Source organism: Palaemon carinicauda, chromosome 27 (genome assembly GCF_036898095.1).
Source record: "Palaemon carinicauda isolate YSFRI2023 chromosome 27, ASM3689809v2, whole genome shotgun sequence".
NCBI classification, from domain to species: Eukaryota; Metazoa; Arthropoda; class Malacostraca; order Decapoda; family Palaemonidae; genus Palaemon; species Palaemon carinicauda.
This window is the reverse complement of record NC_090751.1, coordinates 2,566,072-2,573,991: the sequence shown is the minus strand read 5'-3', so window position 1 is coordinate 2,573,991 and position 7,920 is coordinate 2,566,072.

Below are 7,920 nucleotides of genomic sequence, written 5' to 3'. Positions count from 1 at the left end.
CCAAATTCTTCATACTATGCGCAAAATCAATTTGCAAACGGTTAATTCAATATATTTAAAGTGCCAGATATATCCAAATTATTATTCTATCACTACCCAATTTGTTTTTCCTGGAATATCATCAACCCTTTTTTCTTGTAATTTCTTTGAGTGTAATGAATTCAATTGTAATTGTATGTCTCATCATATTTAAAACTGAAATGGATATTGATTTCCGAGTTGATGATGGTTGTAAACATCATGGTATTTTCAATACCAAGATGATGTTGACCTTGATGATGGTAATGATCAATATTATCATTGTTTTGAAATAAAAGTGTTTCGCTACACTAGTAATGATGTAAAATATAAGGGGCTGAAGTGGTGATAATGATTAATGTATGCATAGAATTTTTAAAATTTCATATTTTATGAAAGGCATGGATTATTATATGAAATATCTACAAATTTTATAGTGATAATACCCAATTATATAACCAAAGTTTGCATGCTATACAACCCTCCCAGTTACAACTTGCGTGCCCTTATTTCTTAAGACTTTGTTATCGAATATTTTGTTACTGTGATTATTGTTATTGCAGTCTTGCTTTATTTATGTGTGGGTTTATCAAAGTAAGGTGTTAATGATTTCATCAAAATAATTTACATGTTACTGAACAGTTTTTGAAATTTTCATGGAATATACCTTAGTTAATGAAACTTGTTCAGTTGGTAATTCTGCCAATGAGCAACATTAATTATTGCATTTTGTTGTCAATATCATTAACTATTGTACTGTATTTTATCATTATCAATATTAATGACATTTTGTTATCAATATCAACATTAATTACTATATTTTGTTACTGTGTTACTTTGCCCACTCACTCTTGAGAGGACTGATTGATAAAATTGAGTGAACCTTTTAAATATGTTTTACTGTTTAAGTGTGTTATCTTTATTCTACCAAGTTTGTGCATTAATGAATTTCGGAAATGTACTTTCAAAATTGTTATATTCCAGTTCCCAGCCTCGAATAACCTGCGTGATAAAATTTGCTTTCTGATATTGTAAATCGTGCTTTTGTCACAACATTATGTGAATCACACTCTTTCTTCAAACAAGCCCTCTTTATGAATAGGCTACTTTCTCATGTCAGCAGAATATAAGAATATTATACATACAGCAGAGTATTGATTGTTCAGTATAGAAAGCTATTCTTCTTTTGTATGTTTAGTCTAGGATTTGGGACTTATAGACAGGTCATTTAAAATGTATATTTCTCTCTTAATTTCTTAACCCTCTGGAGATCCGACGACAACCTTGGTGCGTCATCCGTTCGTGTAGCTGTATAGAAAATTATTCAGCTTTTTAATTCATTTTTCAGTTTCTTTCTATCTTTATTCATTTGTTAGTTATGGTACAAAACGTCAAAATAAGTACGTCGACACGTAACATTATTGCTCACTGAAAAAGTTTGCATTCATGATCCTGACAAGCGATTTTATTACAGCCGCAGTCACCAGACGCTTAATGACAAAAAGAAAAAATAGAGACAGAATTGGTTGGCTTATTACCTACAGGACTTGTAGTAATCACGGAAATTAAAAACTTGACCACTATTCAGCAAATGTGGGTTAATCAATTTTGCACTGTTTGTACCCATTATTTTTCCTTTGCTATTTTATTTTTCCTCCTCATAACTTTTATTGGATTTATAAAGAAGGCTCATGAATACCAGTGGAGTTCTCTTAACTGGATAATGTCCTACTTCCTTTGCTATCAGTTTATTTTTCCTCAAAACTTTTAATGGATTTATAAAGAAGACTCAGGAATACCAGTTGAATTCTCTTAACTGGATAATGTCCTATTTCCTCTTTTATCAGTTTATTTTTCCTCCTGATAACTTTTAATGGATTTATAAAGAAGGCTCATGAATACCAGTGGAATTCTCTTAACTGGATGATGTCCTATTTCCTTTTTTATCAGTTTATTTTTCCTCATAACTTTTAATGTATTTATAAAGAAGGTTCAAGAATACCAGTGGAATTCTCTTAACTCTACTATAAGTCCTAATCAAACAGATCCAAAATTTCATTTGAATTTTAGTATTCATATTTACATTCATTTTCATTTGGTTTCAAGTATTACATTTTTAGTTTTAATTTTACTTGAGAATTTAAACTTGCTAATTTTGTGGTGCATCTTTCGAATCTAACAAGTAAAACCTTTACAAAAGTACACAATAATAGATGAATTCAAATTAGATTTTGTTTTGACTTTACACTTCGGTGGTTCTGTACAGAAGTATAGGTGGACAAAAGTGCTGGGGAAGGGGGCGGGGTAGTGACTTTGATGTTCACAGATTTATCTGAATAATTCAGATATGAAACTCCCTAATTGCGAATGAACGATGCCTTTAGATACTTTCACTTCACCCAAAATATATTTTTAGTATAAAAACAATGCCTTAAGCAAACTATTTGAGAGGCCAAGATATTTTTTTCATTAACTTGGTCATTATATTTTCTATTCTTTTCAAAAAATTTATTACAAAAATTAAAGCCTCTCTTGGTACAACAAATTTTCAGCCAAACATTGTTTGTTAAACTGTATTACAGTAATATATTCATCATAGAACAGTAATAAAATTTATTGTATCTGTTTACGTTGGGTCGTTAGTTTTTTCCATTTCTGTCATACTGTACTGTTCCAGCTCCTAAAAGAACTATCGGCATTCAAATAAAATTTGTCTGGTTGGGTCGATTGGCTCCGTCACATATTCTTTATAAATATAAAGCGAAGGATTAAGAAAGGGGAGCAGAATTCCGAAATGAATGGCGGAAAAGTTGATATCTTACTGGTCTTAAGTCGTAGTGGTCTCGATGAAGTTATCATTTAACTGGTCTTAAGCCATAGTGGTCTCAATAAAGTTGATGTCCGACTGGTTTTAAGCCATAGTGGTCTTGATAAAAGTGTCTGAGTGGTCTTTAGTCATAGTGGTCTCCTAAAGGCTATTTTTGTCTTCAGGAAAAGAAGAGAGCTACTATACAGACCTATATTTCACTTGAGCATTAGTACGAGAGTAAACATGGCATTTAATGATAATTCCTATATTTTATAAAGCCTTTTGTGTGTGTGTGTTAACTGGAGAAAACTACTGTGGTCTGTGATTATATAATTCCCTATAATTTATAATAGATTCAATTGAATTCTGTAATGTTCACTAATGAATCAAGGACCTGTTAGCTTCACAACTCGAGTGAACAGAAAGGACTGTTGACATTTGTTTTGTTAAACATAAATGCATGAGAGCATCTTTGCTTCTTTTCATCCATCACTGGTAATGAATTCCCTCCTTAGGGTATTTCACAGATATCAAGCACTCTTGCATAAGAATTTTCCCTTTCATGCTCCACGTACTTCAGCTGGAGCATCAACACTTCGAGTTGTGACATCATTTCTTTCAAGAATTTTGTTCTGATAGTGTAAAAGTAAATTTCATTCCCTCAACTCAAATCAAATGTGAAATCTTCAATCACTCTGGCAATGATAATATTCTTCAATATTTATTAGCAGTTGTGTTACTATACTCCTCTCACTGATTTACAGATTTTTTATTTGAAAAAAAAAAGCATTAAACTTTTGATAATTTGCAGTAAAGAACATAAAATTCTCAAATATTCTAAACGTAAAAGAAATTCTAGTTTTTGTCCTATTTCTAAGAGAATGACATTACAGAAAACTAACTTTCTTGTTTACATAACAAAATATGGGGACAGAGCCACTACTAGTGCAGGTATACCTCTTCGTACTTCTATGTCAAGTCACTTCTATAGAATTCCCTCTAAACTACGAATGAATGAAAATGTTAGTGGATTGATCAAGGTTTATATCTTGTTAATTCTAGTTTATGAGTAAACTAAGTATCTTTTTTTTTTTTTTTGACAACAAAATATTTCTTATGCATACTTCAATGTGCTATGTACATTGTTTGAGAGAACATTTACAATTTTAGGGCATTCTGTATGTTCTAGGAACCTAATCCTCGCGAGTAACAAAGCTCGAGTGTTGGTAATAAGGAAAATTTTTAGTATCTAGAGTAATGTGAGTGAGTGTATGTATTGTGTATATGATTTTGTATAAAACTAAGTACGTATGTGTAAAACGTCCCTACAAAAAAATTTGCTCATAGTGTGGTATTTAATACCTGTAAATAATGACTTTCCTGTATTGTTTTTGCAAATGAGAGACTGGTGTTCCCCCAATTATTTTAAGGTAATGAAAGAGAAAAATGATTGCATTTTCTCCCGGCGGTTATTAACGAACAATTGGAAGGAAAACATCTTTGGTAATTTATTATCTCTGCAGTGTGCTAAAATATGGGATATTTTATAGATGATACAAATACAGTACCAGCAAGTCTTCCATCTTTTATTTTCACGCTAACGCATAAATTACCTGAAAACAAATGCAAACTCGATGAAGAAATCCATTTCTGGCTAGTTACTTGAAACTTATTTCCGTACAGTTCTAAACTAGTTTCTTGCTAAAAACTTATTTCCGTACAGTTCTAACCTAGTTTCTTACTGTGTTCCTGTCCCATAAGGAATAATGAAATCCATTTTGATCCTATGATTGTTTCAGCTTTCAATTTTTTTTTTATATTCATCTTCAGATATCAATCTTTAACTCATTAAATTTCTAATGTTTAAACTGTGAAATTATTTCATGTATGAAACGTAGGTGTGTGTGCTCTCTCTCTCTCTCTCTCTCTCTCTCTCTCTCTCTCTCTCTCTCTCTCTCTCTCTCTCTCTCTCTCTCTCTCTCTCTCTCTCTCTCTCTCTCTCTCTCTCTTTTTTGTTCATGATTTTAATTTTTAAATTCCTTGACCTCAAATTTTTAAAATTATATTTGTTTAGGGTGACGTACGATTCCTTTTAAATTCCCTACAAGTATAAATCCTGTACCAATTACACATGAGCAAGACTAACTGAACTAAGTCCTAATAGAAAATTAATTAGTTTCGCGTTATGATGATCGTAAAGGATCATCACTCAAATATCCCACTCCTTGCCTAATCTGACAATTTCTTCCCAACCAAATGGGGTCAATAGTACTTTATTTCCATATTTATGCATTTATTTTTAATGTCATACTGTATATGCAGTATTTTATTTATATATTTTTTTCCCAATTTTGTTTTGGTAAAATAATTTTGAATATACAGTATTACAATTTTTTCCTTTTTTGATTATCAAAACTCTGCTGTATCATAGGAAGTACAGTAGTACAGTAGATCTTAGATTGTCGTAGGACCCTAAATTTGTAGAATCATTAGAAATCTTTACAGCTTTGCACAAAATGTATAATTACACAATAGAAGTGCTAGGAACTTGTGTAAATAATAGTCTACCTTTGACTGTGCGTTAGATAAGATTTTTATCACATTAGAAATTGTATATGAACCTCATGAAAGTGACTGGTGTACTTACTTTCTCCTTCTCTCTTTCTCTTGTATCCATGTAAGTATTTTGATAAAGGTTGCTCTCTCTCCTAACGTGCTTTCTTTTTTTTATAGGCAAAATTGCCCTTGTTGTCAGTTCTTTGCTTTTGAATACACGCTGACAGCTACGATTACCAATTATTTATATCTGGAACCTCTTCGTAGCTAAACAAGATTTTAGTTTCTGAAAGGTGAATTATTTTGAGGTCTATTATATTGTAATATATTTCAGATAGTTGTATATGTCTCATTATGGTTGTAATGAACTTATTCTTGTCTCACATGTGAGATAGATCTTTAAATTGGATCAAATTTGATTTGTTTCAACATTTTCCAGTGCATAATACCAAAAACTATGCAATTTCTATGTATCTAAAGAGCCTTTGTAATTCAGTTTCATCTACCAGTATTTGCTTTTCATTCAGGTTGTGTATCCAGATCTTAAGATGTGTTTACTTTGTATCCAATGTTACATATCGTCACCCTCATAAACTAATTGCCTAAGTCATTTTCTCCACTTGTTGGGAAATAAAAAAAAACCTTCTCATTTCCTAATTCTTTATATCATTGTCTTGAGCTTCAATTCACAAATTCTTAACAGAAGAATTTGTGAATTAGAATTTGTGAATTGAAGCTCAATACAATGATATAAAGAATTAGGAAACGAGAAAGTTTCTTTTTATTTCCCAACAAGTGGAGAAAATGACTTAGGCAATTAGTTTATGAGGGTGACGATATTGTATCCGCTCTGGTTACAAACCCGAAAATTCTGAATTGCGATACAAGTCACAAACTTTAATCCCGTATTTATCGGATGTTTTTCTTTATATCCAGATGGATTTGATTTGCATTGGCTTGCATTTTCCACTCGTTTCCCAGAGGGAAAATGTTAACTCTCGATGAGCTTATATGCTTGTGATTAGCAAACTGTTTACTGGTTATAATGGGCAGTTGCTTATGCATGTTGTGTTGGTTGGATGGGAGTTTATGCTGCACCAGGGAGGGGGATGAATGCACATTTGTACCAGTGCATTGGAAGTAAATAACTATATGATTTGTTGAAAATTTAATATTGTAAAAAAAAAAAACTAAATAATAATCTAAGTATTTTTAATAAGTATTTTTATTAGCCTACTATAAAGCTATGAATTTAATGGTGGCCTGTATTAGTTTATGAAATCATTTTAAATTTCTGGTGTTTTAGTTATCATCGGCCTTTTACAAAAAAATAATGTAAAGAAAAAAAAATGCAGGGACGCTAAAACGCCACTGTTTGGTGTCAACTCCCTGAAGCAGCAGGACTCGGATCTTAATTTTGAACGCCCCCCCCCCCCTCCCCCCATTATATGTGGTCTGTATATGGCATTTGTGTCTCAGCTTGGTAGAGGATGATATGAGCTTAGTTGTTCGGCATGGATAGCTTTGTTGGGATAACGTCATGGATAGCTTTGTTGGGATAACGTTCACATTCCACAGGGTAGTCAGCCTTGAGTCAGCCCTGTGGTTCAAATAAATCTACCAGCTATGTAAAAACTCAGTGAGGGATAGTTCTTCCTAATGTCTGTACAGTAAATGAAATTATAAAATTTATCAGACACTATAGTCCATTTCTTTTAGCGAGTCATATTTGCACCGACTCGCAACGGTGCCCTTTTAGCTCGGAAAAGTTTCCTGGTCGCTGATTGGTTAGAATTATCTTGTCCAACCAATCAGTGATCAGGAAACTTTTCTGAGCTAAAAGGGCACCACTGCGAGTCGGTGCAAATATGACTCGCTAAAAGAAATGGACTATAATAATGTTTTTCCTAGGGAGTCCCTCATCCTTTATAAATATTTTCTTACAGAAATGTGTACAATACTGTATTGTGCTTAATTCCTGTTAAATTTTATTGATCTACATACACTCGAGTAAGTCTTCGTCTTATCAACAAATTCGTTAGAAGATTATAGTTACTCATAGATAATTATTGCTTAGATGACATTTTGTTTGCTACTTCTCAAAGAACAAATAACAACAAAAGCTATTTACAAGTGATGATAAAACTGCTTAACAATGTTATTCATTTGATTTATTACAGTAATTTGATTAGTTCATGTAGGATGATAATGCAATATGATTATTGGTGAGTTTACTAAATAAATTTGATTTGTTGCAATTAGAGTCAAAATTTATCAAGTCAGTGATGCTGAACCAATTAATGTGATTTCATTACACGATTGATTAAAGAAAAAGTTTCTGGGAAAAGTCTCGCAATCTTACCTTCCAAATAAAGTGAGTTCTATATTAGTGACTGATTCTAACTTGCACTATTAACTGTGCTAATAAACTGTATTTAATAAAGACCTATAGCATTGAAGTGCCCCTTAAAGTGCAATTTTCGTATGTTTCCAGAGTATAAACAGGATTAAGGGTGCACCGAATAACTTCCTAAAAT